This window comes from Stegostoma tigrinum, chromosome 10 (assembly GCF_030684315.1).
Source record: "Stegostoma tigrinum isolate sSteTig4 chromosome 10, sSteTig4.hap1, whole genome shotgun sequence".
In the NCBI taxonomy this organism is placed as follows: domain Eukaryota; kingdom Metazoa; phylum Chordata; class Chondrichthyes; order Orectolobiformes; family Stegostomatidae; genus Stegostoma; species Stegostoma tigrinum.
This window is the reverse complement of record NC_081363.1, coordinates 69,651,560-69,670,147: the sequence shown is the minus strand read 5'-3', so window position 1 is coordinate 69,670,147 and position 18,588 is coordinate 69,651,560. Positions and strand designations below refer to the sequence as shown.

The following is an 18,588-nucleotide window of genomic DNA, read 5'->3' as shown; positions in this document are numbered from 1 at the left end:
TTTACTGCTGACATTGCACTGACTTCATAAACTTGACTTACTTTTTCAGTGTTTTTTGTTTTGGGGGAAAAGTAAGTGTAAAATCTCATTATCTTCTCTAGTCACGTCGAAAGAGCATGGGTAAAAAAGTTCCCTCTCACTTTCTTAGCCAGGTTTATATTTGAGGATCAAACTACATTCTTTATTTTTGATAACTTCACAGTACAGATAAAATTGCCTGTCACACCACCTTGATCAAATTCACAGAACGGCAATAAGGATAAAGAGACTTAGAGGTTGGCAGTGAGTGAGATCATTTTCTGCAAGTTCTTCACTTTACTTGAAACTGAGTAAACAAATTATTAGGCTCATTTGAAACCAGTTAGCACCAAACTGTCCCATATTGATACTCTTCTCTCTTTTGGGCTTTACTTCAATTCAGATGGGAAGTAATTAAATCATGTATTGTTGCATTAAAAGTAACATGTTAGCCAAATCTTCAAGTAACGCCATAAGAATAACTGCATACATTTTCCGCATAGTACAAGAAAGATAACTATAAAAAATCATTAAAATATCAAACATTTTCAGAAACTTTAGGCTAGATTCCATTGATTTCCCAACTCGCCAATGATCAACCATCTTCACTTCTCCATTTTGCATCCCACTGTTTATGCCAGTTATTTTGCGAAGGGGTACACTTTATGGTGCATTCTCTGCATCGTACCAAACTGTTGCATTTCATGTGAAACAGTGCAAGCCACTCAGTTCAGGGAAATTAGGGGCACAGCACTCAAAAGAAATTTTCACAACCTTTGGTAATATCAGTTAACATGCAGACCAGGGAGGGAGGTTGATGATCCCTCGTGGTGGAAGTGAGATTAAGAGAGGGTGAAGTGGATCACATGGACAAGCTGAGCCCAAAGCGGGTAACAGGGGAGACAGATTGTTGACCGGAAACATTTATTCTCTTTCTGTCATAGATGCTACCTGATCTACTCTGAATTTCCAGCGTTTTCTATCTTGTGCTCAGATTTGTAGCATCTGCAGTACTTTGCTTTTTCTGTTGCAGTTTAACATCTTTGTAGGTGTAAGTATTTAACATAATGCCCTTGTTTTTCAGTGCTCCAAATAATCAGTCACAAAAAACTGGAATAAAAGTATGATCTGTTCAATTAAGTTAATCACATTTGTTGAACTAAGTAATGTTTTCCAACAGATGTACAATTACCAGTGAATTTTCTGCATACTTTCCATGTCATCCATTTGTTTCTCATTCCTTTTGAGTTTGGTTACTGCCTACCAGTGTCCTAATGGTATAATATATCCAAGTTCAGTTGGGAGAATATGTTCAAGTATCACGTTGGTGAGTAAGTGGGAAGATTTTCAGAAATTGGATTGCGATTTATTCCTGGGGAAATGGAGTGAGAGGTTTCTGCTGAATTCGATCCATATTTTGTTGTTTTCACAGGGTTTGATATTGACCCAATATAATTACATTTTATTAGTTAATTTAACATTATTTTACATATATGCTTCAAGCTTAAGTATGCACAATGCTCTTGCCTGGATTTTCTGCCAGTAGCTATTGCCCGGTTCTTTCTTATTCAAATGTGTTGCCTACATCTTGTTGAAAATCCTTAGTCCATTCATTTGCGGCTTTAATGTATTGATTTCTTATGCTTGTTAAAATTGTGGTTGAATTTTTGATAACCGTATTTCTGTAGGATAAAAATTAATGATCTAGGTTGCCCAAGTCAAGGGAGGGATTCAAAGCTGGGTCTCCTGATTAAGAGCCAAATGCAGTACTGTGTGAACTGACAAAATGCTAGTTGCAAGGTGACATTGAAAATGAATAAGCAGTCTCAACAAGTAGCTCTTTGTAAGATATGTGTACTGTTTATTCATGTTCAACAGCATCCATTTGAAAATTTTGTAAAACTAAACTTTGTTACACTTGCGTACAAAATTCACTCTGGAAGACTTCCTGTCAAGATCTGTGATGAAGGATGCTGAGAATTGTAAAGACACAAAAGTTTGATTTTCTTTTTCGCCCATAAATTCCATATAATCTAAATGTGTCAGCATCTTTTTCTGGTGAATATGAGCTCATTCTACAGCTCTTAACAGGTACAAATTATTTCCTTCTACAGACTTATGACAGTTCACAATATTATGTATTGCATTGCAGTCACAGCAGTTCAATGTTTTGTTAATGGCGCTGGAGAATTGTTGTGGCCAGCCATATTTAATTGATGCAGAATATTTAAGTATGCCAAAGTGGTTGAAAAATGAGGACAGAGATGTGTCATTATGGCCATCCTTATTCATCAAACAGACAAACAGCCTGTGTATTGCAACAAATTATTGGTGAGAGATGCTTAGAATCTGGCTACTGGATGTGTTCAGATGATACAGTTGGATAGTGATTACGGAAATGAATTGGTAACTAATAATCATGATGTGAACATGTAACTGTAGCATATGGGGACATTTAATTATGCCTGGACATTTGTGGACTGGTACCAGAAAGAAAAGAACTGAACATGCTGTGGTCATTACAAAATCAAACTAGATCACAAATGATCTTCCAGGAATGGATTTGGTATCCTTACCTATATTGTCTTCGCAGCTATGATTGGATGGGCAATGAATGATGCATAACCACAACTACCCATGTTAGACCAACTTGATTTTTAAAAACCCAAAATCCAATGTCACATTGTCTCATGAATCATCTTAAGTTTCATCCTGTTCTTGTGCTGCAAGTTCAGAATATTATGTTGTCGCATGTTGTTGAGACTAATTTTTGAAAATGATTTGATATTCTCTGCATAATTCTCATAGCTCAAATAATAAAGAGATCTACTAAAATTGGTTTGTTTGAGACTAGTATCCGTGCTTATAAATACCAAACACTAGTGTATGTGTTAACACATTAATCGGTATATCTTTCCAAGTGTTTCACAAGAAAAGTTTGCACGATCAGTTGATTCTGATTCCTTTGATTATGAATATTGGCCTTACAAATGTGGCCAAATGTTCAAATTAAAAGCAGAGGTGTGCATTTATATTTAAATCACACAGTTGATTTTAATCATTCAGGTTGGGTAATTTATTCTTGCTATCCATGAAGTTGAATTTGAATATGGAAAAAGGTGCAAAATTGAGGTGAACTCATTTAAATTATCAACAAGTTATACCAAATTTACCTCTTAATAGAATAGTTTGTAGAAGAGAAGAAAGACAGGAAGAATTAAATACTTCATCAGCTTTAAGTTCCCAGGAAAGAAGGTTGAAGGAGAAGATTATTTGATCGGATTGAATTAGGTTTATTGTCACGTGTACTCAAGTTACAAAAGAACACAAGTATGATGTACGATGTGTTGCTTTCAATGTAGCAGGAATATAGAAAGGGAATTAGAACTGTGGAATGGTTAGTTTTTCATTTCTGTGCTGGCAGTCTGAAGTAATAATTTGTCTAGTGCAACTCCCCTACCTCCTCCAAGTATCTATATCATTCCTTTTCAGACGATAATTCAAAATAACTACCTCGATTGAACTTAACTCCACCATGCTGTCATGCAGTGTCTTTCAGATCCTAGCCACTCGCTGTGTTTTCCTTATGTCAGCATTGTGTGTCATCTGGTTCCTATTCCATCAAGATCTGTCTTGAGTTTGAATGCCATTAGTAAATCTCTCTCCATTTTCTTCTCCTTCAAAGAAGAGCCCCAATTGCTGCAATATACCTATTGAATTGAAATTTCATATCCCCAGAACCAAATTCATTAATATCTCTGCACTCTCTCAACATCTTCACATCTTTTTCAAAACTGTACACTCAGAATTGTATGTTACACTCTACTTGAGGCTGAAATGGTGATTTTTGCATGTTTTTAATAACTTTCTTTCTTTTGTACTGTCTGTGCCTGTTGTTAAAGCCACGGATGCTGCATGCTTTTTTAGCCATTCTCTCAATTTGTCTTCCCACATTTCGGTGCGTACACACCAAGTCCTTCTGCAGTTGCCCCCATTTAGAATTATACTCTCGATTTTATATTGTTTCTAATGAATGACTTCATACTTCTCTGCTTTAAATTTCGTCTGCCAATTGTCCAACCAACCTATCTCTGTTCTTATGAAGATCTATATTATCCTTCTTGTAGTTCTCCAAGATCTCCAAGAACCTTCATTTTTCTGAAGAATGGTCCAGACCCGAAACGCTAGCTTTCCTGCTCCTCTGATGCTGCCTGGCCTGCTTTGTTCATCCAACTCTGCACCTTGTTATATCAGATTCTCCAATATCGGCAGCCCCTACTATCTCTCAACCACTACAATCTCTTACCTGCCACTTAGTCATTTTTGTACCTGCATTCAAATGCCTTTACGAAGTCTAAGTCACTATTCCTCTTCAACCCTCTCAGTTATCTCGTCAAAATAACTTCAATGAGCTAATGAAGTGATTTGCCTTCGACAAATCCATTTTGACTTTTCTTTAAAAGTTTACATTTGTCCAAGTAACTGTTATTTTTATCCTGAATTATTGTTTCTGAAAGCTTTCCCATCACCAAGGTTAAATTGACTGGCTTTTGATTTCTGTGCTTAACTTTGCACCATTTCTGAATACATGTGCAGCATTTACAATTTTCCAGTACTTTGGCAGCATCCATGCAACCAAGGAGGATTCGGTTAGGCCTGTGCCTCTTTCCATCTTTACTTCCTTCCATATCTTTGGATGCATTTCATTCAGTTCTCGTGATTTATCAACATTAATTACAGGCAGTCTATCTAACGCCTCACCTTTTTCATTTTTCAGCCCATCCAATGTCTTAATTACCATGTCTTTCACTACAGAAGGCAATAGTTTCTTCCTTGGTAAAGATAAACCCAAACACATAGTGCTTGACTCTTGCCCCCAACTCCACATTCCGAAATTCTTTTAGGACCCAAATTGACCCCACTCCTGCACTTCCCACTCTTACGTTCTGGAAGATTTCTGAATTCTCCGTCTTTTCTTCTCCTATTTAGTTTGATCATTTCTGTTCTGAACCTTCTAAATTTAGGCCAGTTCTCAATTCTGTTATCTACCTGATTATCATACTGAGCTTTTTGTGTTTCCACTTACTAACTATCTCTTCCTACATTGAAGAAACTTAAGGAGTCAACTTTTTTTTTACCTTTCCGTTTTCTAGATGCCCATAGATTTCATCTGATTAAAGTCATTAAAAGTACAACTCAAGTTATCCATGAAAAGGAACTGGTCTGTCCTGACCTCCTTAACAAGATAAGTGAACGGTTTGGCACATTTAGTTTTGATGATATATTTTCCAATTGTAAATATTCATCAAAGGAAATGGGATTTTTTTAAGATTGACTGAATGAAGTCTGTGCAGATTGCCATTAGAATTTGGTAGATTTTCCACATTTGGTGTGTTAGGTTAACTGCAACTACTGCATATTAAAGCCATAAATTAGATGTCCATCGCTGTAATTTAACACTGCATCATATACAGGATAAATTTGTGTTCTGTGGTATGGACTGACCTAAGCCATTCATTTTTTGAGAGATTGACTGAGCTTCATGCTGTTAGATTTCTAATGTTGATCCTTAAAATTTGTGCTCTTATGACAGAGCAAATGCTCTGTTGTAACACCATTTTACCTATGGTAAAAATATTTGTACTACACAGGTTTTAACTTCTGCAATTCTCATCAATGCTTTGTACAATAGATCTTTGACCAGCGAAAGTAATGACATCGTCTTGAACTGGATAGTGAGAAGACGTGGTATTATTTATGCTTCTTGTAGTGGAAGATCATATAATTATGGTTCAGTGAATTGAACATATGAAAATCTCTTAAAACATTAAATTATATTGCCGCTTCATAGTGGTCAGTGTTCAGGATCCTCTGTCAGTTAACTGTAGTTCTCTGCACCCAATTTTAACTCTTTATATCAATTGGTTACTTTGCACCATGTGCTTATTTGGATCACACACCTATCTTTTTCAACTCATTCCTTATGATTTGAAAAATGCCTATCAACCTCTTCAGAATGAAATCTATTAACACCAAAAGCAGTAAAAGAAGGAAAAAGGGCAACAAGTTTAAGATTCACAAGTAATTAAAGCTTGTCCTTGATCAGTAGTGTGTTCTTTTTCAGATGATAAGCTTTAATTTACCATTTTGGAACAGAGTGGCTTCAAGCATGAGCAAAATTAAAATGCTATGTTTTGTAAGTTTAAAAGACATACTACTTGAAAATTATCTTCTAACGTCAAGTGCATCATTGAATCAAAAATAAAGGCAGTACCTTTATTCAGATGAAGTCAGGTGTTACCCTTCATGATAAGTATATATCAGTGCGGTAACGATGTTTTTAACATCTTGAAATTGAATTATTGCAAACATTTTCATAGCTGAAGCTGCTTTCTTGGTTAATGTAAGGGATGTACTGAAATGTAATTAATGTAGGAGCTCTGTTTTTTGCCTTTTCTCAAAAAGAACTATATCTCTATTTCATTAGTGCTGTGCGTAATGATTCAGTTCAAAATTGAACACACTTCAGCTTTAATATTATCAAGAATGCAGACTTCTCAATTCTAAAACCATATTATCAGTTTTAGCCTGTACGTACATATGTTAAAGCAGGGGTTACATGTTTTCCTTTCAAGTTTATTGTGCTTCTGCAGAAATACTTCAGTTGCACAAGATCTCCAAAGTATTGCGTTTCTTACTCATTAAAAATCTATGTTCTCCTGTCACAGGATTTATTCCTTCCCCCTGGTCTTGATACTGCTGTTCAAAACAAAATACCAAAGAAGTCAAAAATGCTTTCTGAGACCATAATGAAACTCATAATTGACTTTCAAATTCTGTTTTGAAATCTGACAAGGTTGAACATCTCCAGGCCAAGGTGCTGCCTTCCCTGATTATGGCCAGGAAGATGTCTCAATGCTGAGAGAAAATAGAATTGAAACTTTGTGCTGCATCTACCACACATAATATGCACCTTAAGTTATTTTAAGGTTTGTTATAACTTGTTAAAATGCATATGGTCAGAACAGTAAAATTATTAATATTTATTTCATATGATTGACTTCTTTGATATTGAATGACAATTTTCCACACCGTAAATGAATCCTCGCATTCAGAGCTATAAATGAAAGTCCAAGAGATCTTGATATGACTGAGCATTTCTACCTGAATCAATTCTGTTTCTAAAGGTTACAAAATATAAATCTTAGGGTTATAGGACTTTGGAGCAGGATTAAGCTATTAAACTCTTCAATTCTGCTCAGCCATTTGTTTTATTAATTCATGGAATGTGAATATTGCTGCTTGGGCCAGCATTCATTGCTCATCCCTAGTCCCTATGTGGTGGTGAGCTACATTCTTCAACCACTACAGTCCATTTGCTGTAGGTAAAGCCACATTCCTGTTAGGGAGGGAGTTCCTGACCTTTGCACAAGCAACACTGAGGGAAATGTAACATATTTCCAAATCAAGATTGTGAGTTGCTTAAAGGAGAGTTTGCAGGTAATATTTTTTCCATATGTCTGCTGCACTTGTCCTTCTAGATGGTAGTGTTCATGGTTTGGAAGATACTGTTAAAGAACCTTGGTGAATTTCTACAGTGCGTTTTATAGATTGTCAAGCTTCTTGAGTACTGTTGGAGCTGCAGTCATCCAGACAGGTTGGGTGGGAGGTGGGGTGTATTCCATCATGATCATGCCTTGTACTTTGTAGATAGTGGACAGGCTTTGAGGAGTCAGGAGATGAGTTGCTCACTGCAGGATCCCTAGCCTCTGATCTGCTCTTGTAGCCATTTTATTAATGTGGCTGATCCAGTTCAATTTCTGGTAATCCCCAGGGCGCTGATAATGTGGATTCTGTGATGATGATGGCATTGAATGTCAAGAAGCAATGGTTAGTTTCTGTCATGTTGGCAGTGGTCATTGCCTGTCACTTATGTGGTAAAAACTTACTTGCCACATATCGGCCCAAATTGGGGCCTAGTTCAGGTCTTGCTGCATTTGGACATGGACTGCTTCACTGTCTGGGATTTCATACATGGTCTTTAACATGGCTCAATCATTGGCAAGCTTGTCCATTTCTGACCTAACACAGGAGGGAAGATAATTGATGAAGCAGTTGAAGATGGTTGGGCCTAGACCACTATGCCAGACTTTGGCTTGACACATCAAATGCTCCATTCACCCCTGCTTTGAGGGAATTTAGCCCCAGGACTTACAGGGCTTTGTTTGCCTTCGTCATTTCCATACCTTAGTCAACGTCAGCTAGTCTAACTGGTTCAATTCCTTTCTTTAGACTTCATAATAACTGATTTTTCTAAACTCCAATGAGCACAGCCCAACCTACTCAACCTGTCCTCATAAGACTGTCCTACATTCACGGGATCAATCTAGTGAACCATCTCCAATCCCAGTTCGTCTTTCCCGGTCCCCTCATCTGAAGACGTTCGTGCAAGGTCCCAGAAAACTGGGAATTGACCATTGGAAGTGTAATCTGCCTGGGCAATTCCCACAAAGCCAAAGTTTCAGGAAGTCTAAGGAGGCTCAAAATATATCTTTGTGGTAAGTCCAGTTCCTGTATATTCAGGAACTGAACAATCTGAGCCATTTGAAACTGTACAGTGTTCCATTGAGAAAATGTGACCCAAAAGGCTTTTGAAATATTCTTATGTTGCTGTGAAGTAAAATTATTGCACCTTCAAATGTCACCAACCATTTATAGTCCTACAAGATTTGGCTTTTATCTTCTATCACAAACGCCGACAGATGTGACTTTTCTAACCAACCACTGGCAAATGGGAGTGACAGTCACACATGAGCAGATATAGAAGGCTTAAAGTATTTTATGAAAATGAACGACTAATTGAACCCATTGTCAGTACTTGGCTGGACAAGCTAACCTTCGCAGAAGAAGGTGTTATCACATGTACTACTCAATGGACTCTTGGCATATTCTAAAGAAATAGCCAGTGAATTTATTTAGAAAATCGTTTGTAAAACTGAAGCATCAGAGTCGTCAAGAATGCAAAACTCATAAGTCTAATGACCTATGTGTAGACACCTTCAAAATGCTGCAGAATTGAATCAGAAATTCCTATGATAATCATAGAATCTGTTTGATCTCCAACTTGCCATCCACTATAATTTGAAATTGGAAGACCTATTATTTTACTTAAAGAGGTTGTCATCCTTGCTTAAGTCTGCTTTTACAGGTTGCCCGAGGAGAAGGGGGTGAGTCACTAGCTGAAGATGTAACCAATAAATTGTTGGGTCTGTTATTCAGTCACACCAATAGGGAAAGAATAAAGAAAATTGTATTTTTCTTACTACCCAGTGATTTATCATCTACATTTCAATGTAGATAATTTTTGGACTTTTAAACAATGCCCTGGAGCTGAAACATAGTCCTTTATGCAAAAAAAAAGATAACTTAAAAAGTTGAAATGTTTTTTCGAATAGGAAAAGACATAACAAACTGGTTCCTTTTTGATCAACCCCACCTACAAACTGGATTATAAGTCGATAATTATGGAAATGTGTGGCAGGTCTATCAGCATCTGAGAAGATTAAAAAAACAAGCTAAAGTTTGCGCTATATGTCCTTGGTAAGACTCATCAGAGATTGTTTTGACAAGATGTCTAAATACAAAATATTATCTGTGCTTTCAGATATTGATGGATTTTTCTGTTTATATTTCATGTTCCCAGCAGTTTTAGTTTTCCCCAGTTGCTTCTTCCCCATTACTTGTCTCAGTTTCTTCTAGCTATGGAACTATATCTGAAAGCCTCTTGAACATTGGTTATGTTTCTCTCTCAAAAGCATGCCCTTGCAGTTTGTTTCGTTGTTCGGGGGAAAGTATCCAACTGACTACCTTCTTGTTTCCAATTCTTTAACTAGTATCCTCTAGAATTTGAGACTTTCACCTCAATAAGCCATTTAAATCAACTTAGCTAATTCTCTTCATGGTTTAACAGCTGAATGTCTAAGGTATATTTCAAATAAAAGATGACAACAGTAGAATGGGATTTCAGAAATTTGAGATGGAAGATGGTGATGACAGCCCCTCTGTGACTGACACAGGAGGAGGGCATTGTTTTCTGTGATACTGGAGAGAAGGTGAAGCTTATAACCGTTTGTCTAAGAACCTCTAACCACGAACCGTCAAAAAAAATGCAATGTTGCCATTCTACTAGAGATTTAACATTTAAAGGAGAAATCTAAAATCTCAGCAATTAATCAACAAGCCAACACAAATTTCATAATTTTAAACAATAACAAGTTTTTTTAAAAATTGAAAACAGTTAAACAATACAATCACCATTAGTTTAATTCTACAGGTTACAACACTATATTATGAACTCAATTTTACTTGAGACTAACCTCCCAAAGCCTGCAATCCTATATCTTTCAAAGCCTTCAAAATTCATTCACTTTTTCTGGGGAAGAACCCAAATAAATTCCACACCCCTCTGGAATGTATTTTATTTAGCTTTTGTACTCAAGCAGCTCTTCTTAAGTCAGATTCTGTGAGGGTCTCTCCATTAGCTTTTTGGCAGTTGCAGCTCTGTATGTTTTCCTGTCTAGCCTCCCAACTGTGGTTGCTTCAGTCCCTTGTTCAGTTTGCCAGCTGTTTCAATTGACTTCCTGCAGCTTTCAAACACACCTCCACTGAGTGCTTGCTCCCACAAGGTTCTATGAGAACACTGCAGAAATGTTCCAGTAGCTGCAAGCTAGAAGACTCTCAAATCCCACACTGAAGACTTTCTTTCTGCTGGCACAGATGAAGTAAACAAAAAAAACCTCAACATGGCTTCACACTCAACTTGGCACTTTAGAATTAATCATCCAGAAATGCAAACAAAAGACTTCACCTTCAAGACACTTCTTTTGGATCCATAACTCATATGATGATTTACGTGGGTGATGAATGTAATTGCCCTCCCTTCAAAGTTCAAGGCACCATCAAGGAACTCTCTCGTTTACACCATGCTTTTGCCTTCTTTTGATCTAGGAACTCCATGTTTAATTTATAATCTTTATTGAAATAGGTGTAAACCTTATGGCATCCCCAAATGGCCGGAAATAGGGTGAGATGCTGCCTAGCCTACTTGTGTTCTTCCAGCTCCATACTGTGTTATCTCTGGCTCCAGCACCTGCAGTTCTTGCTATCTCTGATTTATTATTTGAGTTAGCATCTCTACCAATGACCTTGCAAGATAAGCAAGCACGAGTAAACTTGTAAGTTTATTACACCTACGCTTGTTTGAGTTGCATTTACATCAGAGTTGGTTGTTTCTCAATCATATGCCTCTCGTATTATCTATGGTCAAAATTTTAAATCCTAAAACAAGTTATATTCTAAAGCATTTAATTAACGAAATAGATATTCACAGCAGTAGCTTGGAGAAGATTGGTGAGAAAGTCATCAAAAGTAGAGATGATAAGATGACAAGTGAAAGCTAGCAAAGCACTGTGCCATTTACACTCTGGAAACCATCGGTTGACCAAAAGATACTATAATTCGATGTTTTCAGTTGTCGCAGATTAACTGGTTATATGAAGAAATGTCCCTTTGCACAAAGTTTGAGTTATATTAATAAATCTAAAACCTAAACTAAGAATAAGTGCTTTGTAATGCTAAATTTGTTCCTAATAGTATTTAAAATCAAGTAAAACATTATAAGGTTTTGCACTGCTGCAGAGCTGCATAGAGCAGATTTTAATAATTAATGCAATGAACTGCAGATGCCTGTGGAGGGAAAACCGAGTTTCTATAGGAGGGTGCCTGGTCTCTAAACAATAGCTCTGTTTTCTCTCCACAAATATGGCCAGATCTGTTAGAATGTTGGAATCCCTACAGCGTGGAAACAGGCCCTTCGGTCCATACATCCACACCGACTAATGGACCATCCCACCCAGACCCATCCCCATATAACCCAGCTAATCTATACATCCAAGAGCACTACAGGCAATTTAGCATGGCAAATCCACCTACCTTGCACATCTCCGGACTGTGGGAGGAAACCAGAGCACCCGGAGGAAACCCACGCAGATAAATGGACAATGTGCAAACTCCACACAGACAGTCACCCAAGGGTGGAATTGAACCCGGGACCCTGATGCTGTGAGGCAGCAGTGCTAACCACTGAACTACCATGCCGTCCTGCTGAGTTTATCGAGCAATTTCAGATTTTAATCATTCTAGGCATAAGTTACTTTGCTTTTGGATATAATCAAAAATAACATTTCAGTTTTGATGCTGAAATAATGATCTAGTCTCAAAGTTTTCCACCCACTACATGAAAACTAAGCTATGTGTACTTCTGCACCCAGAACTTACAATGCCAGGAGTTGTATTTTATAAGACAATTGTGCTTTGGGAGAATGTGAAAAAAAAGAAATTTATTACAGTCTTTGCCATTGAATCATGAAGTTACATTCAATTGAATTACTTTTATTTTACTGAATTGCAACTTCATGATGCAGTTACACTTATTACATTGCACACTCAGGGCAGCATTGGCAAGTATTTTCTTAATAATTTGACAAAGAATTTGGCTTGAACTAGATTGTCTCAAATAACATCACTTAAATTTGTAATTCATAACATTATTTCAACAGAGGAAGACAGTATAAGGTGAATTTGTGAAAGTTTTTTAAGAGCACTGCTTCACATCTCCACTGAATGTCAGATTGCTTCCTTGCTTCAAATCCCAACCTTATTTTCTCAAGTTCAGAGAGCCTGCAAGACTAAACCTGATGTCTTTGACAATCACCCTCATGCCTTGTCAGAGAATTATTAATAAAACTTCCAAAGTTATTTTTTTAAACATTTCTCACATTTAACTTTTATTCTTACCCCTAATAGCTCCCAATGTTTAGCATACAACAGTTAGAATTTTGCTGAAACCAAAATGGACACCCACCTGATAGCTTTATAATCGTTCTGAGTGCATTAAAAATAGGACATTGTTCATAAGTCAGAATTCTGTGCATTCATCCTAAGCTGTAGAGCTCTGAAAAGTTTAATTTATTGTCAACATTCCCTTGAACAGCCCAGTCTTCAATGCTGATTAATTGTCAACTTCCCTATCGAATTGTCATTTGGTCTGCAGTGCTGTAACTTTGCATGATTTAAAAACCCCACATTTCATGGAAATTTCACAACACACCTAGAATGTTTTCCTGAACATCATGTTTCAACTGTTATTTCTGTCGAGGCTACTTCAAGATAGTTTCCCTTGAAGTTGTGCATGTGTGTAGCCTTAGAAATTGATCAACTGTGGTAGTCTTCCCAAACTTACACGTGTCAACACAAACGCAGCTTTAAAACCCGCTTCAGATTGCTTAACATGTGCTGTTTTACATTGTAGTTCTTGGTTCTACTTATCTACTTTATTCTGTGTGTATAACATTCAGTCTTCCTTAACTAAAATGGCTGTAAAGCAGCATGTGCGTGGCTTAATACCCTTTAGGAACAGTTTCTCAATTAGGAACTCATGCTTGCCAGATCATTAAGACTGCGTGCAATTGAAGCAAAATGCTAATCATGTTGGATATGCTGTTAACTGAATTCTTGACTCCGCTATGAATTAATGCAACATTCCATCCAAATGAAATGAATTAAAAACAAAAATGAAATAGTTCAGTTCAAACCATCAAAACTAATAATTGCAGATAGGGAGATGTTAAGGATCAAGTTGCTGGTACTTTTGCTTGTGAATGGAATTCCTTTGCTGTTCATGTTTGTGTGAAATCAGATGGCACAACTGTTCAAGTGCCTTGAAATTATTCTGATGCAGAATTTGGTTATCACAGAATCACAGTCGTACAGCATGGAGCCCTTTTTGTCTGAATTGATTTAAAGAGTTCATATTCTTGAACTCTGGCAGTTTTCATTCTGCTGCTTATTAACGATGATAGATCTTTTATGCCAAGCATGCATGTTCTAATACTATGAATAGGAAAAAGGGCACTTCTTTCAATTGGAAAAAAACATATATAAATGCTTTTCATATGCATATTACATTATTTTTGTGCTATTTTTAATTTTTAAGTACTCGTGGATGAATAGTATCAATCAGAAGATCTACCATATAAATGTGCTACATCATGTTGTTTGGAGAAGGTTCATGTCCATCTTCTGTTCCTTCTGCCACAATGCCACTGGAAACAGATTATGGTGAAGGGACAAGTGGACACCAAGTATTTTATCTGGAAGAAAAGAGAGGAATCACTTCTGTACAACTATATTGTGACCAATTTGAGAGCAGCATTGTTAAGGTCCCGAAGCAGATTTCTTGCCCTGCAAATCCAAGGTGGTACAACACACTGGGAGCTGGTAATGAATACCTTGTTTCAAAGAAAGGAACAACCTTATTTAAGTTACGGCAAGCATGGACACAAATTTTCACTCATTGCGATGCAGTTTCCTATTCACCCACACACCAGATAACTGGGATGATAGAATGCTGAAAATCTTAGTGCGTCACATGTCATCCAGTTTACATGACATTTCGCCTTTTGCTAGCTCAGTCAGGTCCTTCCTATTGGCAGTGCCTGGCATCAAATAAGACAAAAACAGGTTGACATCTTAATAGCTCAGGCAAATTACAATGAAGTCCTTGTGATTCTAGTGGATAGAGTACATGACATGAAAACACCAGCCAATGGAACAGGATCTGGAACATTCTAACCAGCAGTATGTAAAGAAACATTAACCAATTGAAATCTCTAATTCAGCACGGTTGTGGTGACAGCAATATCAGTTTGGACATATGCATTCATTTTAACATAAAATACCTTTTATACACTTGCACTTACATAATACGTAACAGATATTTACAGTACCAATGCTTGATGTAAATAGTCTTTCGCTTTGGAATTCGAAGTATTGCTTTGAATTCTCATATAAGTTTATCAGGTATAGCAGATCCTAGTACATTATATGCTTTTGTCCAGGAATTTTCCAGGTTGGTGCTTTAGTTTGAAAAGTATGTTTGATGAGAATTTGACTTGTACTGAATGAACATGAGTCAAATTTGGAATACATTTTGGCAGCAACAATTCTGAAGCTCGATAGAGTATTCTTACTCAGTCACAGTATTTCAGCACTTTTTGAGAGTTGGTCTCAGTCATTTTCCTACCTTGCCAGCAATAGCAGATCTATGTTTCCACAGAATAGTATTATTACTTTCTGCATGTCACCAGTGTCAAAGCAGAAAGTAGACTGTATTTCTCATTATTTCAATGGCCAGACTGAAACTAGTGAAGCCAATCAGTGTCCTAAAGAAGACACACTCCGCCATACATTCAGTTATGCACATACCTGTGAAGCATTTATGTGAAATCAAGAAACAGTGAAAATGTCATAATACTATGGAAGGCATAATGAGCAGCATCAAAGAATTCGAATATGTCTTTGAGATGTGGAGCAAATTGAACAGAAAAGAGGAGACTAAAGCAAGTATAAAGGGAAGCATGAAAAAATATGTTCACAGAGCAGACTCCTGTAAAAGCAAAGAAGTTGGAGATCTGAAATAAGAACAGAAAATGCTGGAGAAACTTAGCATGTTTGGCATGTCCAGCACCCTCCCTAGTCACCAGCCTCATCCTCCATTTTACATAGAAAATCACAACTGGCAGAAGGAGAATCGGATCCCATCAGTCTGTGTGTATTCAAAGCCAGGCCCCTAAAGTAGAATGACAATTTCCCAATGACCTCCTTTCAGTTTTATTTATTGTGTTAAAAGTTGTAACAATTAGTCTTTCACTTCATCATTAACAATGCATGTAACATTGAACTTTTATGGTCAAGTGCTGAATTTAATGACTGTTCTTGAAGATAGTAAATCTTGATAATGTTATTGTGATTAAATGCGTAAGTGTGGCTGGCTGATATGTCATTGATGTTTTTTTGTTTTAGAAGATTAGGTTTTTTTCAGCAAAGGCACCCAGTTCTTTGCACTGTACGTACACGGTATAGGCAAACTGCAAACACTGTTCATTAGTACTGATAAACTCAGATTGTCTTTAAAAAGTCCCCTATTCCCAATTCCTTCACCTCCGCCGCATCTGCTCCCAGGATGAGGCATTCCACTCCTGTACGTCTCAGATGTCCTCATTTTTCAAGGATTGCAACTTGCCCCCCGGAAGTGGTCAAGAATGCCCTCAACCGTTTCTCCCACATTTCTCGCGACTCACCCCTCACACCCCGTCCCCGCAATAACAAATAAAAAGTAACAGTAAAAAAGAATCCCCCTCATCCTCCTATCACTCCACCAACCTCTGGATCCAACGCATCATCTTCCAACACTTCTGCCATCTACAATCCGACCCCACCACCAAAGACATTTTTCCCTCCCCACCCTTGTCTGCTTTTCGGAGGGACCACTCTCTCCATGACTCCCTTGTCTGTTCCACACTCCCGTTCAACCCCACCACACCTGGCACTTTTCCCTGCAACTGCAGAAAGTGCTACACCTGCCCCCGCATCTCCTCCTTCACCCCCATCCCAGACCCCAAGAAGACTTTCCACATCAGCAGATGTTCACCTGCGCATCTGCTAATATGGTATACTGCATCCGCTGCACCCGTTGTGGCCTCCCCTACATTGGGGAAAGCAAATGGAGGCTTGAGGACCGCTTTGCAGAACACCTATCCTTGGTTTGCAATAAACAACTGCACCTCCCAGTTGCGAACCATTTCAACTGACCCTCCCATTCCTCAGACGACGTGTCCCTCCTGGGCCTCCTGCAATGCCAAAGTGATGCCACCCGAAGGTTGCAGGAACAGCAACTCATATTCCGTTTGTGAACCCTGCAACCCAATGGTATTAATGTGGATTTCACAAGCTTAGAAATCTCCCGTCCCCCTACCGCATCCCAAAACCAGCCCAGCTTGTCCCCACCTCCCTAACCTGTTTTTCCTCTCACCTATCCCCTCCTCCCACCTCAAGCCACACCCCCATTTCCTACCTACTAACTGGACTGACCTATCTCCTCCCTATCTCCCCACCTACACTCACCGTTACTGTCTCCTCTCCACCTATCTTCTCTTCTATCCATCTTCGACTGCCTCCCCTCTCTCCCTATTTATTTCAGAACCCTCTTCCCCTCCCCCATTTCTGATGAAGGTTCTAGGCCCGAAACATCAGCTTTCCTGCTCCTCAGATGCTGCTTGGCCTGCCGTGTTCATCCAGTTCCACACCTTGTTATCTCGAATATATGCCAATGGTGCTATCCAGCAGCATGAGCCAGTTGTATAGAATCAGCTACAGAAAAGATAGCAAGAAGCTATTCCCATGGTTCGAAAGATGGAGAGCACACATTTCAGACGATGAGCAAAAGCAGCAGAGGTAACGTGAGGATAAGCAGCTTCACTGCAGTAGGTGGTCAGGAATATGCACTGCCTGAGTGTGTTGAGGCAGATCCAATTGTTGCTTTGAAAAAATTACATGATTTTCTGAAGAGGAAAGGGCAGAGGAGTGGCACTAGGGTAATTGCTCTTACAAAGAGTACATGCTGACATGAGGGGCTGAACAGCCACTTTCAGTGCTCTAACCTTGCAGTGAATCTCTGGTAGTTATTAATAAATCCTGTAAAGAATTTAGAAGAAACGTCTTAACCAGGGAATGTTTAGAATAGCGAGTTTTGAGAAGATTTGTAGCTCAGGTTGAGGTTCTGGATGTGAGTTTGCTCGCTGAGCTGGAAGGTTCGTTTTCAGACGTTGCGTCACCATACTAGGTAACATCATCAGTGAGCCTCCGACGAAGCGCTTCGTCGGAGGTTCACTGATTATGTTACCTAGTATGGTGACGAAACGTCTGAAAACGAACCTTCCAGCTCAGCGAGCAAACTCACATCCAGAATGTTTAGAATGTCGAGTTTTTTGCCACAGGCAGTACCGTACTTGAGGTGAATATGACTGATGCCTTTATAAGTGAAGCTAGTTAAGTGCAAGCAAGAGAAAGGAATGGAAAGGTGCAGATCACTTGAAATGAAACCGGGTGGGAGGACACTTGTGAGGCATATAGCAGCTTTGGCATATGGTGTATTTGTGTGCTGTAAATTCAGTGTAGTCCCATGTACGTGGTGGAATTACTGGTTTCCTTGAAATAATATTTCACGTTAAAACCGCCACCATATTCTTGAAAGGTGAGAAAGAATGTGCTTTATTTTGCCATTTGAAAGTTAAATTGGTACTTTATTTTTGTTTGATCCAACATTACTTTATAAAATGCATTTGATCAAAGTTGTCACATTTCCAGCAATGTTTCTGTTATTATACTGTCTATCATTTGAAGAACAAATACAATAGTTATTTAAAATAATTATTTACAATAATTATTTAAAATTCTTTCCAGACCACATAGGTTAAGGCACCTCTGATGTCTGGTAATTCATCTAAACTCGCAATTCTTTCAAATTGTGGCAAATCAGGATTAATTAAGCTGCTATAATTGGATCTCTGAGCACTGATTGTGTTAGTTTGACACTATTAATTTCACCTCTTTTTGAGATAAATTAATATTAAAGTAGTATGATAGGGAGCCTTTTTTTTCTGGCTGATTTCA

The 18,588-nt window shown here is 38.1% G+C and overlaps 1 protein-coding gene across 25 annotated transcripts in view; it reads left to right on the top strand.

Annotated features, from left to right (window-relative positions):
• The window catches only part of LOC125455410 (gephyrin), a 475,974-nt gene that overhangs the window by 315,543 nt on the left and 141,843 nt on the right, over positions 1-18,588 (top strand). The gene's annotated exons all lie outside the window — the stretch shown is intronic.